Below are 19,455 nucleotides of genomic sequence, written 5' to 3' on the forward strand. Positions count from 1 at the left end.
ATTGGGCTGGCCCTCTCCATTACTCCAAAGGCTCGAATATTGTTTCTCCAAATTGTGCAACACACTTCCCGTTCAGAAAGTGCAACAGTCCAGCAATGTGATTGACAGGCAGCTGCATCCTGTACACTGACTTTAACTGCAGCAACACAGAGAGTGAATGCGTATGGTGGCAGTTAAAGATAAATCCCATCATGGATAAGTAGGACGCATCTCTGCCCTACCTGCCAGGCAACACCATGCCCATTGTTTATCAGTGGCTGTTTGCCGTTATAGCTAAATGAAATGTTCATGCACAGAGGCAGTATCTATATTTTATTTCTGATGAATTTTTGGATCCTTATGGATGGATAACCAGACTGCCTGTGGGCAAGTGGGAGGTACCAGCAGGGTGACCCCCAGATATGTCAGTATATTTTCAAAAAATCTGAAGAAGAAAAGAACCCTAAAAGGGCCAAAAGCAAACAAACACCCCAATTGTCCCCATATTAGTCAATGGGATAGAACGTCTGTGAGGTCAGTTAACATTTGACAGACAAGTTAACAGACAAGCAGGTGGGCAGAGGTACAGTCATCCCTCACCAACCACTAGGGTTATGTTCCCACAAAACCCTGTGGTTGGCGAGACACAGGAATGAATGGGAAACAGGATTAGAGGAACCGTGATTGCAAAAAGGAAAAAGGAGGGTTTTATCCAGAGCTGCCCATTGGGAACATATCACCCCCATTTTGAAAGAGCTGCACTGGCTGCTGGTTCATTTCCGGGTCCAATTCAAGGTGCTGGTTTTGACCTTTAAAGCCCTAAACGGTTTGGGCACGGGGTATTTGAGGGACCGCCTGCTCCCAAGGGTTGCTGCCCGTTTGACGAGGACATCTGAGGGGGCCCTGCTCCGGGTGCCGACAATGAGGGAGGCCCGGCTGTCGTGCACTCGAGACAGGGCCTTCTCTGTTGCTGCTCCTAGACTCTGGAATGCTCTCCCAGTGGCCATTCGTTCCTCAGACTCCATCATGGCTTTTAGAAAGCTTTTAAAGACTTGGCTTTTTACCCAGGCTTTTACATAATCGTTTTTACTGCTGCTTCTGTGTGTTTTTATCTGTTGTCTTTTTTTTTATGCTTGTTTGATATGTTTTTAGCTTGGTGTTTTTATTGCTTGGTGTTTTTATTGCTTTTATTGTATGTTTTAATTTTTGTAAACCGCCTTGGGGTTTTCTTTTAACGAAAGGCGGTATAGAAATGTAAAAATAAATAAATAAAATAAAATTAAAAACACCTCAAAATAAAGGGGGAAACACTCAAACATCGCTAAAAATAATCCCCAAACCCTTAATATCAACAAGAGTCACCAAGAGGAATGAGCAGATTGAACCTCTGGAAATTTAATGAACCCTCCAAAATCACTCAAATGCACTTTAAATACACCAAGAGTCACAGGAGTCAACAAGGGTCACCAAAAGGACTGAGTAGATTGAACCTCTGAACCCCCCCATCACTTAAATGCCCCCCCAGTCACTAAAATGCCTCACCAACCATGGATACTCGGATCATGGTTGGCAAGACCAGTCACAATTTCCCATCCGTAGATACTTAAAACTGTGGTTGGTGAAGGATAACTGTAATAGAACTCTGTGGTGAGGGTGAGGAGGATTCCTTGAACAAAAAGGGTGGGAAGTTTACCAGCCTGAAGAATACTCCTTCAAGACAGTCACAACCCCTTCTGCTTCTGAGGCAGAAGGGTGTGTAAAACTCTTGTTTTCTCACCAGCCATTTCACAGCTTTGTGTTTCTGACGGGAAAGGGGTTTGAAAAGGAGCTGAGACTGAGCACCAGTCCCCTACTCCCACCCCACAAGAACACCCAGAAAACAGAAAAATAAGATGTGCTTATGAAGTAAGACACTGATTAGAGAAGGCACTCATATCTTGGTTGCTGACCTCCTCCTCCTCCTCCTCCATCATGCTCAGCCACAGGCTCAAGCAACGCTTGCATACCAGGGATGTACTGTCACATTCTGTTGCGGGCAACTTCTGAATACCAAGGGAGAAATCACAGCTTTCATGCCCTGTCTGTGTCCTCAAAGGCATCTCTTGGCCATTGCTTGGAAGGAGAAGGTGGGACAAGATGGACCTTTGATTATTTCCCGCCAGGCAGTTCTTGGTTTTACTTGATGAGGGCCATGCGCTATCTTAATAGTGCTAATGGTTTCTCTTTAACCCCCTTGTCTGTGACTAGATTTAGCTTTCAGATTTCAGACTCTGCTCTCACACTGTGGCTAAGGGTGAAACACACACACACCCCGGCCAGGGTGAAGCCTACAAACAGCCCTGTACCCTTTTGCGGTGGTCATGACCCCAGATCCAGGGCCCCACCAATTGAGGGATGAGGTAAACCATTCAGGGAATGAGACAGAGGGGAATGACCCTATGACCCAGACCCCAGACACCTCGTGCTGCTTGGACCCACCCACCCCCAAACACAAACCAGGAGCACCAAGGGAACCCAAGCCATCACCCCCACCATGAGCTTTGGACACAGACTGCCTTCATCCTCTGATTCCAAGGAGTCCCTTGAGGACCTACCAGCCCTGTGAAAGGTGCCTTAGCTCCTCTGGAACCAGCAGTTACACAGCCGGCTCATCTGCTAGGTGAACTAGGCAGCTGCCTAGGGTGCCAAGCAGGGAGGGGCACCAAAACCCTGGGTCATGTGTGGGTCACCTATGGCCCACGCCAGTGCCCACACCCTCTCCGGTGTGCACACACATCTGCTGTCATCAGAGCAGATGAGTGGGTGACCAAGCAAGCACTCCCCATCATCGGTACCTGCCTAATCACCCGCCAGGAGGTGCCCACATAAGTGGATGAAGGGGCAGTATGCATGTGTGTGAATGGGGCAGTACATGTACAGGCAAAGGGGGTGGCATGTGCATAAGCAAAAGGGGTGGGAGTGCCCAAGCCAAGCTTGACCTGCAGTGCCCCCAATCTTTGGGCCAGACTTGAGCACTTAGAAAATGTGTCAAGCCCCCTTTAAACTATAGAGCCCTCCCCAGGAAAGAGTCAGGGCCAGTTCCCTCTACCTGGGCAGCATCCTATGGAAACCCTAGTCTAGACTTCCATGTGTTTGTTATTCATACTTGCAGATTTGGTTTTGCGCAAATTCCTCCAAGCTGGTCCAAAAGCCTAGCTGCACACAGGGGTGGTGTAGATATATGTGAGCAAGCGTGGTAACACCTGTGGTCCTTTAAAGAGTATGAAATGGGTTGCAAAATAACTTTGTGGCATTAGGTGGATGAAATGTTATTCTTGGTTAGCAGGCAAATATGGAAATGCAAAGACTTGTTAACAGTGGGGCTAAGAGGCCATGAAATGGAAGGTGTAGCAGATGACATTACGTCACATTTCTAGGCAAAGCACAAATGTACACAAGATAAGAATGGAGTGACTCATTCACAACAGAAGTAACAAGTGATAAGATAAAATTTCCGTGCTTGAATCTAAATCTAATAAAATTGATTTTGCTAATACATTCTAGTTCAGCAGTTTCATGCTGGAGCCTCTCTTTGAAGTCTTTTCGCTGAACTTATGCTGTCTTTGAGGTCCAACAGCAAAGTATTCTGGGAAACCAAAATGGTCCCCCACAAATGTCTGCATGTTGTCATTCTGTGTCTATTCAAATGTACTGTATTTACCCAAATTAAAGATGACCCTGAATTTAAGACAACTCCCTTTAAAAGCAGAGGTCAAATACAGGTTATACCTGCATTTACTCAAAAGTAACAGAACTCTGAATTTAAGACAACCTCCTGATTTCTAATATAAAAAAAACTTGGGGAAAACCTTGTCTTAAATTCAGGCCAGTGGAGTACTATGTGGAGTTCTGTGTCTATTCATCCATACTGAGTGGAGTAGTTCTTTGTATAATGCTAATTTATGGAATTCACTGCCACAAGATACTAGCTTAGATGGCTTTTATTACCCAAGGTGATTAAATGGAACCTCCATGTTAAGAGGCAGTAATGGGGAACAACAGCAGTATATGCCAGCTGCTGGGGAGCAACAGCAAGGAAGGGCTATTACCTTCATGTCTTATGTATGGGTGCCCCAGAAGTGCCAGATGGAACTTTGGGGTGGTGTACAAATTGGATGAATGAATGAATGAATCAATAAATAAAATCTGTTTCATCATTTAAAAAAACAGGATGCTGAACTAGGATGGCATTTTGGTACAACCTTCTTACTTAATTCTTCTCTTGTGCAGAGACTCTGCCCTGTGTAAATAGCTGAAGGGCATTGTTGGCAAATGAAGGCAGTCATATAGTCATTTTTTTTTATTTAAGCAAATGAGGGTAGCCAAATATTCTACTATTTATTTAAGCAGACTGGCTGACCCCAAATTGTGACTTAACAGGAAACCAAAGGTCCCTTCACCTCCAAGTTCCAGACCCACATGTCCAAATGTGGGCAACCAGAGTGTGCGGCAGAAAGGGGCCCGCGGTTTCCCTCCCCAAACTCCATTAGGAACCTTGGTTTCAGAGTAGAGTTTCGCTGCCACAAGCCCCATTTCTGCAGCACCAGCGTTACATCCAAACGCTGGTATCACAATCTCAGCCCTATGAATCTGGAATTGAGGGAGGAAGCTCCTTCCTCACTCTGGCTGCCATTGGCTGCCATGACTGTCTTTCATTAAAGAAGGAAGCCCCGGCAGCCAGTTCCCCCTCTTCTCTGCAGTCAGTAGGACTGCAGAGAGGTAGCTCTCCATTTAGTTCAAATGCAGACGGGAGTGCAGGGGGAGGGGGGCCCATTGGACCCGCAGTTCAGCATTATGTCCAAAGGTGTCCAGAGAGAATCTCATTATGGTCGCTGATCAGTAGAAGTGAAAAATACTCAACAAATACATGCATAAGATCTACATAAGATGAAATGCTGCTTATAAGCAGTAGATAAGCCTACTGTTTATCATGCGGGAAGGAATTTAAGAACTGCTGAGACCTTCTGTCTGTATTACCAACTGAAGAGGGTATATTTACACTGAAACTGTTTTGCTTTTAACCTGTAACATCTGGTGGATATTTTATCATTGAGCAATAAAGAAGCCTTGGTGGAAAGAACTGTGTGGAAGTTAATATGCGCATAGCATCGCCAACTTATCAACTTAAGATGAAATGGTGAAAGCAATCAAATATTATACTAATAAGAGGAGGAGAAAGAAGAAAGAAGAAACCTGACCAAGTAATTATAGACTAAAAAGAATGGTACTATCATATTAAACACAGTTCTTATGCAATCAAATAGATATCATTTCCTGGTGCCACTTTAGCCGGAATGATCTTCAAGGCAGCTTACAACAAATTTTTGCTAATCAAATTTCCCCAATGGTACAGTTTCCTGCTAAACATTTGAAGTATTCCCACCATTATTTTACTGAATTCTCCCACCCCTGGCCCACCTAATAACCCGTACCTCCCCCCACAAAAGTGTCTTTCCTTCCCCCCACAAAGAAATTGTGAGGAGTTGCTCCTCAAGCTTTCGCTCTGTCTGTACCTCTGAACTCCCCATCCTGCCCAGTCTGTTACCCTTCAATTCTGTAGAACCTGCATGTCTGGCAATTACAGCAGCATGTTCTTTCCAGCAGAGATGCAAACTCCTTGGAGATTCTCCTTCTGTGGCCAACAGCTGGAGCTCAGCTGGTCTTCCTCGTGCCATGATGCTCTTTCTATGAGGATGTTAGAGGAGGAGCAGTTGCTTGTGTTTCCTCATGGAAGATAATATGGAGCTTTGCTTTTCTCCAAATGGAGAGGAGCAGTTAATTACAAAAATGTATTATTTATTTATTTGTTATAATAATTATTATTAAATTATCTAAGACATACCCATGGCTAATCCCATGTGCGGCAGCTCTCACGAGAGTTCAGAGAGCTGCCAGACAGCCATGGGACAGGCGGGGAGGAAATTGCAGCAGTAGTTAACAATGGTGATGGCTGGCCGGGGGGCAGTTGGGAAGAAGCCAGCTGGCTGGTGGGCAGGTGAAGAGGAAAAATTCAGCTGGCTTCTTCCTCCCCGCCCACGTGGGCAGGGAAAGGAAGAAGCCAGGGCGGGAAGACAAAGAAAGAAGCGGGTGGGCAGCGGAAAGGAAGAAGCCGGTGGGCAGGGGAGGGGAAGAACAAACAATGGCGGGTGGACAAGTGGCGGTGGTGGCAGGCGGGTGGGGGGCAGGCGGCGGTGGGCTGCTTGCTAGAGGCACAGATGCTCTGCGCCCAGCCCAGCTAGTTCATCATATTTCTATACCACCTGATACGTACATCTCGAGGCGGTGTACAACATTTAAAATAATATTTAAAAATCAGCCCAGACTAAAATACACAAAACAATTAAAACAGCAGCATAAAACAGAAATAAAAACAACAGGAAAATAATTATTAAAACAAAATATTAAAATTAAATTATTAAAATCTGAAATTTAATTATTACAATTTAAAATTTAATTATTAAAATCTAATTAAAAGCCTGTGAGAAGAGGTGAGTCTTGAGGGTCTTCCTGAAAACACATGGATGGAGGGTAAATTACTGTCTACGGTGCAGATCAGCATGCAAACAAGTTTCCACGAGAAACAAGCACCATGGGGAAGGTGTTTAGAATACCAACCAAACAACCTAATCCAGCAAAGCATGCTTCAGTGTTTGCAGTCCTGCCCCTGGGTATGCAGAAAGCAGGTGTGGAGGAGCCCCCTAAAAGTGTAGTATAACCCTCCTTCCCTTTAACAATCCATCACTAGGCTGAGCAAACCATGGGCATACTGGGGGTGCTCCAAACGTTGTCCTTCCCCAGGACCTACATGTGGTTCCAACCTAGCTTATCCTGACAGTAGCCTGCACATTAAGGGCTTGGGAAAGAATGTATTGTGCCAGATGCTCCCGGGTAAGGTGCAAGATATTCTTGATTTGTTGAACATATCTTGGTTTCATTGGCATGCTCCCAGAACAGACAGGGTGAAGCCAAGATGGCAGCAGATTGACAGAAGAGGGGGGATGAGTATATGAGATCTGTAGGGGAGATATTTTCTACCCTGCTCTCTCTGTGCTTGCAGGATAGAGGTCAAGCAGCCAAACCAGCTGCTTTCAACAAATTATTTCTAGGGGTCTGAAATTCGATTCGACTGTGAATCAAATCACAGATTTTGATACATGCACACCCCTAATGCAGGATTGTGCTCATTGAAGCTGATATAGCTGGAGTATAAAGTAATTCTGCTTTTTGAGTAACAAAATGACATTTTTCCAGACTAAAAGAACAGTTAATTATAGAAAAAGGAAGACAGAGCGTACTTGTGAAAGATCACATTTTATTTGCATTAACTTGCTCCCTCCGCCTTTTTTTTTCTTTTTTCTTTTTTTGGTCTGATGGACTGGGTTTCATTCATGAAAAAGTGTACCTGCATAAGCTACCCATGAGAATAGATTTTAAATAATTGCTTTCCATTTATGTACTTTCTTCAGCAAACATCCTGCATGTATCATTACTATGATTTAACATCCTGTTCTATCTTGGTATGGATGCCAGATATTTCAGGTGCAAAGGGAATGGAGCTGTTGATGAATTTCAAGGGGGACTCAGCTATATCCACTGAATCGGTGAATAACTGTCAGGCATAAGCACCATTTCAGCTAAGATTTACATAGGCTAAGGTTTTTGATCCAAAATGAATTGGCTTTGTGAACAATACTGATATTTTCAAATGCTTTGACAGACCTGTGGATTTGTATCATGATGTCCTGATAACTCTTGTCTGTTTAATTTTCTATCTCAACCTTCAGTTTTTTCTGCTGCATGACCAAAGCAGCTATGAGTTGTCCCATAAGGATCAGACAGAGCCTTAATGGGTCTTTTCTCCCCCACACTGGAGGGGGGGAGAATTTTCAGCCCCATTTCAGAGGTTGAATAGAGGCACATTCCCCTGCACGAGTAGCACACCTGAGGAATCTCTCTCCTGGGTATTATGGCAACTACAGCTCCCATGATGCATCGATGCCTCAGACACCCAGCACGTGTACACAGGAACATAGGAAGCTGCCGTATACTGAGTCATACCACTGGTCCATCTAACTCAGTATGGTCTACCCAGATTAGCAGTGCCTCTCCAAGGTTTCAGGCAGGAATCTCTCTCAGCCCTCCCTGGAGATGGCAGGGATGGAACCTCGAACCTTCTGCATGCAAGCAGATGCTTTACAGCTAAGCTACAGCTCCATCCCCTAAGGCAACAAGAGGTTTTCCAGATGTTTCTGGCCTACAACTCCCACCATCCCAGCTATAATAAATTGTGGCCAGGATGGATGGGAGTTGTAGTTCAGCAACACCCACAGAGCTGCACATTGCCCACCCCTGCTCTATGGGGTATAGCTTACAGAAGAAAGTGCTCACACGTAGTCACCCATCCAAATGCAAACCAAGGCAGGCCCTGCTTAGCAAAGGGAGAAATTCATGCTCCCTAGCCCAAGTCTAGCTTTCCACCAGAGCATTCGAGATGTTTCAGCAACCTGCATCCTCCCAGAGCTGCAAAGGGCCCCCTATTCTGCTCCTTCAGTCTCCAGTAAGTTAGACCAAGTGGGAGGTGGGGGTGATAAGGATTATCCAGCTTGAATTTCAAGGGTCCTGTCCCGGGAAGATCAAACCCTGAAGGAACTTCCTCAGCAGACTCCAGCTCCATGGCTTTTTCAAGATCCAGGCCTGGTGCTAGGCAGGTACATAGTGATCATGGAATGGAAGGGACATGTGTCCCTGGGCCACAGGGGTCTGGGGGTTGCCAAGGTGCCACCTTGTCCCCCACAGGATGCTCTTTTGTCCTGCCCACTCCATTACCCCTTCCCCCACTGCACTTCCCACATCTCATTGCCGCCAAGGCCGGGTGTGCTACCCTGTGCTGGCCACACCCTTTCCCCCTGCATCAACACACCAATGCAAGGGTGTAGGTGGCATGAAATAGTGTGCTTGGCCTCGGTCACCTTGGCAATGTGTCCCGGGGGCTGCCAGAAACTTTGGTGTCAGTGCTGGTGCTGGTCCTAGCTTCTCAGATTCTGGGCTGGGGTCAAGATCTGGAGCTGGGGCTGATTCTGCCTGCTCAGCAATTGAGCCAGAGTTTCTGCTGTGAGCGAGGGACTTGACAGTCTGGGCCATGATGCTTAGCGACCTCACTGCCAAATCCAATCAGAAAATAACCCAATCAAATCAGGTGTTCAGCAGATGCCCCCTAAAGATGCTAGGGTATTTAAGAGAATGTCTTCTTCACTGTGAGCCCCGTTGCCCATTGAGATAGTCTGGAGAAGTCCATCAGCAGTTCCCAGCAGTTCGTCTGGTGGTTACTCAGGGATGGGTCTTCTTCATTGCCACCCCAACTTTGGAGCACACTTTGGAATGCGCTCCCTGCTGAAAGAAGATCCTCCCCATCTCTGACAGCTTTTTAAAAGTCTTTAAGGACGCATTTATTCACTCAAGCTTTTAACGAGCATCGTGGTTTTACATTGTTCTAATGTTTCAACTATTGTTTTAATTTGTTTTATGTTGTTCTAAACTGTCCAGAGATGTAAGTTTGTGGTGGTGTACACATAATAAAAGAAACAAACAAACAAAGATTGATCTCCCCCCAACCCCTGGATTAATTCCAAACCGTAGGGGTCAATCCAATGTGTCTGTTGGACTGACACGACTGCACAGCCCTGCTACTTGCCTTCCAAACTGCTAGAGTGTGAAAGGTGGTCCCTGGGGATCTATGATTCTTTGAGCAACTGGGGAGAACAAGAGAGCAAGGTTCACTTGAGACCAGCCTGGTATCTCATCCTCAGAGTAAATGGCATGAAAGACTTGAATTTGCCTTGAGATTGGGATCACTATGCCGCATTTGTTAGATGAATCAGAAAATAATCAGTTCCTCTGCCCTCAGGAGCGTAACTGTGATTGGGAAAATGTGTTCAGAAGACACAAATCACCCTGGGGGCTCCTGAGAGGACGGCCCCTCACCTGTTGCCACCCCTCACCTGCCTTACCTAAGAGGGTGGATGGGCCCTTTTCGCATGAGAGAGGAAAGAGCCTATCCACCTACTCACCACCACATGGGCTGGCCAGGAAATGGTAGTGGTGGGAGGAGGAGGAGCCGTGACAGCAGGAAGTGACAAGGCGGGAAGCAGAACCAAGGGGGCGGGGCTGGCCCACATGAAATGGCAATGGAGTGGGGAGGTTGGCAGTGAGTGAGCAGAGAGGCATCCCCCCCAAAAAAAATTCCTCCCAAAAATTATTCTGTTGCCTTGAACATGGGTCACATCAAGGCTTCTTACACCACTGTTGCCTCATCTAAAATGGCACCTGCGCTGACATATTCAGGCATGATCCAAAAGCAAAGAGAAAGCACCCTTTTCCCCTTCAGAAGTATTGTTTATTCCTCTGCAGCTTTGGAGACTTAATTAATGCAACCAATTACATTAATTGACAAGATTTCTTTAATTGTGTGGCAGTCTTAATGGAGCCTGAAATCCATCCCTGGTTCAGGGGAGTGTCTGGACCAAGCTTATCCTGTATCTTTGTTCTTACTCCTGCAAAGTATGGACAGACTGTGCCCTGCTAATTATACATCTATGTGGTATCGAGCTCTCATGCTGTATGACTATGTAATATGCATGGACCTATAACAGAGATCCACCTCTCCCCACCTCCTGCCACCACCACTTCTTTTAGCCATAAGATGTTGCCATTTTGAACAGAGGATCAGGAGGAAGAAATCTTTCCCATACATTGCCTGTGCAAATCAAAACTGGTCTTCCAACTGCTTCATCTTGCAGGATGTTAGCTGGAGGAGGACAGGCTTATAAATATTGATTGGTCATGATGATGAAATGGAGCTTCCAGATTCAGAGGCAGTATACTTTTGGATGCCAGTTGTTGGGGGACAATAGCAGAGAAGAGTGGTTGCCTGCATGCCCTGCTTGTGGGCTTCACAGAGGCATCACTTTGACCAAAGCAGATGCTGGAGTAGATCGATCTTCTTGGGGTTTTGTGAATAGTTAGCAAAGTGCCAAGGAAGCTACCACTCCAGTTACAGGGTGTGGAGTTTAGTTGTTGCCGCTATTTAAAGCACATGCATGGAGATCACTGCAGAATCAAAGTGACTTAACTAGTTTATTGGTGAAATATATTAGGATAGGAAAGACCTAATCCTATCTATCAGCTACATAATGAATAGATAGGGAGGGGGGGAGAGAGATTTGTAGGGGAAGAATGGCAGTTCATTCCCCAAATAGCAAAGCAAAAACATTTTGATGAGAAAGCAGCATAGCAAGAGGTCTTGAGACAGTTCTTTAGTATTGAAGAACTACAAGGATTTGTTTAAAGAAAAGGTTACAAATGAATGTGAAAAAGCCTGCAGCTTAATTTCAGCTGTAACTCATGGCTGAAGAGAGAGACCAAAACAAACAGCCTTCTCTGGAGAGACAAAATAGAGACTAACACTGGAAGAACAAGGAGGGGAGGAGTCCAGCACTTTTATCCATGACCCTAAAACACACACACACACACACACACACAGAGGTCACTATGAGACATTACAGCCGAGAGTTGATGCTGCCATCTTCTCTTTAGGAGAAAAGGAAAGAGGACTGGCTCACTACAGGAAATACCTGAGGAGTCAAGGCAGGGGTCATAGAGTAGAGGCAAGCAGGGATGGGTAAGGGGACCCTCACTAGCTACCTCTACTCCCAGTGCCCATAGTGGTCATTAGGATAGTTGGTGCAAAAGGTAGATGCACTGGAACTCAATCTCCAACAATATTTACCTTTGTAGTTCAGTGATTATTAGGGATTTGCACAAAACCAGTTTTTCTGGTTTGGTTTGAGTCCATAGGCAGAACTGGGGGGGGGGGGCAGGCAGGGCACCTACCCTAGGCACCACTGAGGTGGGGGTGCCATGCCAGTTCCTGCCACCCCCACCCCCACCCCATTGCCCACCTGCCCAGCCCCAGGGCCCCTCAGCCACTTGCCTCCAGCTCGGGCCTAGGATCCGAGCAGCCTGCAAACTGTAGAGCTCTTCTCTTCCCGCCTCTCAGCTGATCGGCGGGTGGGCGGGGCTTCCAGAGAGGCCTCCCAGTAGGCCTCCCTGATGAAGCCTGAACTCTGCAGGCCCTAGCAAGCCAGGAAGGAGGCTGGCAGAGCTCCTTGCAGCAGACCAGACCATCCAGCACAGCTTTTGCAAGGTAGGCTATGAATTCCTTTTTGTGGTTACCCCCATATATAGGGATCTGCTTGCCATAGGGCTTTGATTTGGAACAAATATTTATTTATTCATTCTTTCTTTCATTCATTCATTTATAAATGCACTTATGTTCAAGTTGTTTTGCAACCCAGAAGGTCTGAGTGAGAACTGTGAAGCATGTGTTGTGCTTTTATTTTATTTTATTTTTATTGTGTGTGAACTGCTCTCCAATAACTTGCAGGGACTTCAGGGTAAATCTGGCCAACATGTGAATGCAGCACCACCATTCCAGAGGAGATGTGTGTTAAAGGGCTTTAAAAGCCTCGTGTGAAAAACCTCCCAGGATCAAACTTTACTGAATTTGTTCGGAATTCTGAGAAAACAAACAAAGGCTCACTCTGCATGGTTGAAAGTCTCCTTTGCTAATCTGCAGCGAGGGGGCCATTTTAATAATTAGCGTTGCTAGTGTGTTCTAGGCATTAAAAGTAGCACAAATATATAGTACTCAATGTATATAACTATATACTGTGAAGTGTGCATGTGTGTATTCAGTGAAATGTATTTCCAGGCAGCATACTTATTTTGAAATATCAGACTTAAATCCTTGGGGGCCTGGGATGTGTGGAGGCCCTGGACTTTGAGGGGCTGGGGGCCCATTTTAAAATCTCATCTTGTCCCATTCCAACCTTGCTATGCCCCTGGCGGTCACTACACATGGGTTTCTGCACAACACCTGCACAGAAGAAACTTCCATGTAGAAAATGTGTCTCTTGTAAATTGACCCTGAATTTTCCATCCATGACTGGGATATCTGAGAGTTAGAGTCAATAATAAAATAACAGCACACTGCTTGTGACAGGAAGGGGCAAATTACAATGATTTCTTAGTTTGGCAGGGGCTGGTTTGGGCCCTGGCAGAACTTGGCTGTCTGCTCCTGTTGCAAATGCCTCTGTCTAGTGTGGCAAACTAATGTATCCTCCTCCCTCTTGGTGTCAAAGTAAGCACTAGTGTGGTGAATGCACATATACCCCATCATGAGCCAACAGTCATCATAAGACAAAGGCTGGCAGGAATCATTCACTGGTTTATAGACCCCACCACCACCACCTTCTTCTTCCCCTATTTTGCTAGTGGCTATTTGGGCAGGTGATCCTCTAGGACAAAGTCATGTTTTTTAAAAAGAATGAGAGGAGACAGAGAAAATGACACTTGGAATCCTCGCATAACTCCTGACTGTTGTTCTAAGTCTTTTACAGAGATGGCTCATGTTTTCAGGTTTTGATCAACAACCATGTCTAGATGGTACAGTGTTCCTTTTAACAAGGATTTCCAGATATTGTTGACTACAAGTCCCATCATTCCTGTTTAGACAGGGGTGCAATTTCAGTGCTTGCCCTAGGCGTTATTTTCCCTAGTTATGCCTCTGTTTGAGTCCAACCTGGGCTCGAACAGAACCAGGAAAGTTCTGTTTTAGTGCCTCCAAATGAAGGCCTGGTTCAGTTGACATTTGAGCCAGTTCAGGCACAGTTCAGGGTGCTAGGGACTTTTGTTTTGTTTTGTTTAAAATGGTGGACTTACTGCCTCTGAGGCCCTCGGGGGGGGGTGTTGCTGGCGGCCATGGGGGAGAGTCTCTGGCAGTTCCCCTCCACCCACCGTCCTCCCCCAGTCCTCCCCGAGCCATTCCAGCCCTTTCTGAGGTGGAAGCTGCCATTTTGGAGGGCACCATGCATGCCCCCTGGCCATTTATATGGCCAGGTCATGACCCAGCTACGCAAATGGCCAGGGTGCATGCATGACAGCCTCCAAAATGGCTGCCACCACCACCACAGAAAGGGCCGGATTGCCCCCAGAATGGCCAGCTGGAGGAGGGGGAACCGGGGAGCCCAACAGCCGGGGGAGGGGGAACTGCCGGAGACCTCCCCCACAGCAACAGCAGCACCCCTGAGACAGAAAAAAAGTTGTTTAAAAAATTAACTGTAGAATCCCTGAACCAGCCCCGGGGGGTGGGGTGGGCGTTGGCTTGACCTCGAGCTGAACCAGGCCCAGTCTGGCTCGAGGGCAAGCCCTCAAGCCAGACCGGCTCAATGTTGGACTGAGTCGAGGTCAAACCGGTTCGCACATCCCTAGTGATTATTTGATCTTATTAGCTTGTTCTCATGGCACTAAACAGGATCGGAGGAGTACCCAGCCAGGGGTATACACCTGTCTATCCCACCTTTCAGTTAAAAACTTCTAGGTTAACTAACAAGCAAATAATAGAGTGGGCTCATTCTCACGACCCTAAACAGGGTAGGAGGAGTGCCCAGCCAACGTAGGAGAGCCGTGAGCACTCCCGATTGGCAGCAATGTGAATGCCAAGATCAAGGTAGGAGAAAGGGAGAGGGATTGTGTGGGAGCTGGGTTGAACAGTTTTACATCCACCCTCGATAAAATGCTGGAGACAGAATATGGATTGGCTGCACCCAGCTAGCGATTCCCACATGATTATTCTTCCACTGTATTATTTGCTTGTTAGTTACCTTGGAAGTTCTTAAGTGAAAGGTGGGATATACTCTGTGTGTGTGGTGTGTGTGTGTAGTATATCTATTAGACCAGGCCTGCTCAACTTCGGCCCTCCTGCAGATGTTGGCCTACAACTCCCATAATCCCTGGCTATTGGCCACTGTGGCTAGGGATTATGGGAGTTGTAGTCCAAAAACAGCTGGGGGGCCTAAATTGAGCAGGCCTGTATTAGACAAACAAATACATCTGGATCCCAAATCCAGTGGAAGGGGGCTAAGAGAAATGGTTCCCAACTTGGCGGCCTCCAGATGTTGCTGAACTACAACTTCCATCACCCCGCCACAATAAATTGTAGCTGGGGCTGATAGGAGCTGTAGTTCAGCAACATCTGGAGCCCTCCAAGTTGAGAACCACTGACAGAGTGATACTGAAAGAGGGAGGGGGTGGTTCAATCTATGCAAAGATTGAGTTAAGCATCCTCTTTCCCTCTCGCTCTCCCCTACTTAAAATTGCTCCTGAGGCTGCTTTTCATTAAAAAGAAGAAGAAAAATCAGCAATTTGTTGCACACATTTTTGTATAATGTGTAGGCTTCGCTTAATATGAATGCAAAGTGTTCCCAGGGCAAATGAGATCCACCAGTCCAAGAAAATAAAGGGAATGAATGTAACATCAGGGGAAATAAGTGATGGGCACTCCAGCATTTCAAGGACAGTTGAGATTTCACATGATCCATCTTCGCCGCCGCCTCAAACATCACGGCTTCGGCGCTGCTTCAACTTCAGATACTCGCTGCTTTTAAAAGTCTGTTGCTTAATGGGCTGTTGACAAAACCCTCCTGCATGCTCCTTCACGAGCAAGAGTTGAAGACTGGATAGATTACTTATCAAATATGGCAATCACCGTGACCGCGGCCGTGCCAGATATCCTCTTGCATGCATTTTATACATGACTGTCTGCTACATTGTGGCAACCATGGGCTGCAATTCTACGATAGCTTGGCTTCAGGAAGCAAGATGCTATCTTCATATCTGAGCAAGGTTTCTTACCAGAAGCTCGACAGAGCAGGTGGAGCACACAGAACCTGCATAAGCCAGAAGTCTTTTGCTTAGCAGCTGACTCATATGAAGGATTGCTTTTGAAAATAGTCCTGTTCAGACGCGGTGCTGTGCCTGTGTTCAGATGTCTGTACACTTGTACATGTTTTTGTGTGAATGACTGTCCCAGCACTTGTTTTAAAAGTCAACCTGGGTATGGGCCCCTCAAATATGTGGTACAAATAGAAAGTACCTGCATTCAATGTAATTTTATTTATTTATTATTTATTAACATTTTCTATCCCGCTCTTCTTCCAAGGAGCCCAGAGCGGTGTACTACATACTTACTGTAGGTTTCTCCTTACAACAGCCCTGTGAAGTAGATTAGGCTGAGAGAGAAGTGACTGTCCCAAAGTCACCCAGCAAGTATCATGGCTGAATGGAGATTTGAACTCGGGTCTCCTCGGTCCTAGTCCAGCACTCTAACCACTACACCATGCTGGCTCTTATCCAACCACATGTGTGGAGTACTGTATCTGTGTACAGATCTGTAACTGTGTATGCATTGTACAAGTGTTGAATGTGATCAGGTGGTCATGAAGTATATAAATTGAAATATATTTATTATTATTATTTCCTGTTTACACAGTCAGGCAGGTGTTATTGACTGGTTTGTTTTATCCAGACATCCTTCCCAAGGACCTGGGATGGCTGAATTTTATTATCAATATTGTTGTTGTTATTATAGATATTGTCACAAAATATAGGCTGTTCCCAGCAAAGTTGCTTTTTGTAATTGGCTGATGGTGATTTCTGTGGCTCCTATGGTACATAGGAACATAGGAAGCTGCCATATACCAAGTCAGACCATTGGTCTATCTAGCTCAGTATTGTCTACACAGACTGGCAGTGGCTTCTCCAAGGTTGCAGGCAGGAATCTCTCTCAGCCCTATCTTGGAGATGCCAGGGAAGGAACTTGGAGCCTAGATGCTCTTCCCAGAGCAGCTCCATCCCCTAAGGGGAATATCTTACAGTGCTCACACTTCTAGTCTCCCTTTCATATGCAACCAGGACAGATCCTGCTTAGCTTAAGGGGACAGGTCATGCCTGCTACTACAAGACCAGCTCTCTTCCCATAGACCAGCTCTCTTCCCATGGTGTTGAGGTGCTCTTCAAGTTGTTTTGGAATTGCACCTAGGGCACCAATTACTACTGGGATTATTTTGGTCTTGTTCTACCACAGACTTTCAATTTCAGTTTGTAGATCTTTGTATTTTGTTATTTTTTTTTTCTATTTTTTTTTCTTCTGTTCTGTTATCACCTGGTATTGCTGTGTCGATTATTTTGACTTGTTTTTCTTTCTTCTCGACTACAGTAATATCTGGTGTATTGTGTGGCAGATGTTTGTCTGTTTGTAGTCGGAAGTCCCATAATATTTTTGCATCTTCATTTTTTCCACTTTTTCAGTTGTACGGTCCCACCAATTTTTGGCTACAGGTAGCTTGTATTTTTTGCAGATGTTCCAGTGTATCACCCCTGCTTCCTTGTCATGCCTTTGGTTTGTTGTTGTTGTTGTTTTTGTTTACACAGTCAGGCAGGTGTTATTGACTGGTTTGTTTTATCTAGACATTGAGTCCTTCCCAAGGACCTGGGATGGCTGAATTTTATTATCAATGTTGTTGCTGTTATTATTATATATATCGTCGCAGAATATAGGCTGTTCCCAGTAAAGTTGCTTTTTGTAATTAGCTGATGGTGATTTCTGTGGCCCCTATGGTGTTGAGGTGCTCTTCAAGGCGTTTTGGAATTGCACCTAAGGCGCCAATTACTATTGGGATTATTCTGGTCTTCTTCTGCCACAGCCTTTCAATTTCAATTTGTAGATCTTTGTATTTCAATTTGTAGATCTTTGTCTATATTTCTTGTTTACACAGTCAGACAGGTGTTATTGACTGGCTTGTTTTATCCAGACATCGAGTCCTTCCCAAGGACCTGGGATGCCAGAATTTTATTGTCAATGGTTATAGATATCGTCGCAGAATATAGGCTGTTCCCAGTAAAGCTGCTTTTTGTAATTGGCTGATGATGATTTCTGTGGCCCCTATGGGGTTGAGGTGCTCTTCAAGGTCTTTTGGAACTGCACCCAGAGCGCCAATTACCACTGGGATTATTTTGGTCTTCTTCTGCCACAGCCTTTCAATTTCAATTTGTAGATCTTTGTATTTGGTGATTTTTTCTATTTCTTTTTCTTCTATTCTGCTATCCCCTGGTATTGCTATGTCGATTATTTTGACTTGTTTTTCTTTCTTCTCGACTACAGTGATATCTGGTGTATTGTGTGGCAGATGTTTGTCAGTTTGTAGTCGGAAGTCCCATAATATTTTTACATCTTCATTTTCTTCAACTTTTTCAGTTTTATGGTCCCACCAGTTCTTGGCTACAGGTAGCTTGTATTTTTTGCAGATGTTTCAGTGTATCGTCCCTGCTACTTTGTCATGCCTTTGTTTGTAGTCAGTCTGTGCGATCTTCTTACAACAGCTGATCAGGTGGTCCACTGTTTCATCTGCTTCTTTACAAAGGCGGCACTTGCTGTTTGTTGTGGATTTTTCAACTTTTGCTCTTATTGCATTTGTTCTTAGTGCCTGTTCTTGTGCAGCCATTATTAAACCCTCTCTTTCTTTCTTCAAGTTGCCATTCTTAAGCCATTGCCAGGTCTTGGTGATGTCTGATTTTCCACTTATATTGTGTAAATATTGACCATGCAGGGGCTTATTTTTCCACTTTTCTGCTCGGTTCTTGATTTGTTCTTTCTTGTAGGCTGTTTGTTTCATTGGTGTTGAATAGTTTCGCGTTCTTGACCATTTGAAGTGCATCTTCTTCACTGTCCCTTATATATTCTTCAAGACCTCTTTTCTCCTCCTCTACTGTTTGATGGACTTGCACCATTCCTCTTCCACCTGAGCTGTGAGGGAGGTAGAGCCTATCTACATCACTGCGGGGGTGCAGAGCATGATTGATGGTCATGATTTTCCTGGTCTTACGATCTAGCGTCTCTAGCTCTGCCTGGGTCCAGTCTATTATTCCTGCAGTGTATCTAATAACAGGTATAGCCCAGGTGTTTATGGCTTGTATGGTGTTCCTGCCATTGAGTTTGGACTTGAGAATTTTTCTGACTCTCCTGATGTATTCACTTCCAATTTTTCTTTTAACTTCAGTGTGTGCAATGTTATCAGCCTGGAGAATGCCCAAGTATTTGTAAGGTTCTTTCTCTTCCAGGTTCTTGATCTTGCTTCCATTGGGCAGTTCTATTCCTTCTGTTTTTGTTATTTTCCCTCTGTTCATTATTAATGCAGCACACTTGTTTAGTCCAAACTCCATATTATTATTATTATTATTATTATTATTATTAATTAATTAATTTATTTATTTCTTGTGGTAGCAAGCATGATTTTTCCCCTTAGCTAAGCAGGGGCTGCCCTGGTTGCATATGAATGGGAGACTAGAAGTGTGAGCACTGTAAGATCTTCCCCTCAGGGGATGGAGCTACTCTGGGAAGAGCAGAAGGTTCCAAGTTCCCACTCTGGCTTCTCCAAGATAGGGCACAGAGAGATTCCCGCTGCAACCTTGGAGAAGCCTCTGGGAAGACAATACTGAGCTAGAAGGACCAATGGTCTGACTCAGTATATGACAGCTTAATTA

The 19,455-nt window shown here is 45.3% G+C and overlaps 1 protein-coding gene across 14 annotated transcripts in view; it reads left to right on the plus strand.

Annotated features, from left to right (window-relative positions):
* BEGAIN (brain enriched guanylate kinase associated) overlaps positions 1-19,455 on the plus strand; it is a 359,789-nt gene that overhangs the window by 39,990 nt on the left and 300,344 nt on the right. For 2 of the 14 annotated variants that reach the window (XM_053284658.1, XM_053284651.1), the window contains exon 1: positions 12,113-12,220. The exons of 9 other annotated variants lie outside the window; for them this stretch is intronic. The gene's annotated coding sequence lies outside the window, so the exon portion shown is untranslated. Of the gene's footprint in view, positions 1-12,112; positions 12,221-19,455 lie in introns of those variants that run through there. 3 more of the 14 variants (XM_053284668.1, XM_053284663.1, XM_053284664.1) reach the window with 3 other exon arrangements.

This window comes from Hemicordylus capensis, chromosome 1 (genome assembly GCF_027244095.1).
Source record: "Hemicordylus capensis ecotype Gifberg chromosome 1, rHemCap1.1.pri, whole genome shotgun sequence".
In the NCBI taxonomy this organism is placed as follows: Eukaryota; Metazoa; Chordata; class Lepidosauria; order Squamata; family Cordylidae; genus Hemicordylus; species Hemicordylus capensis.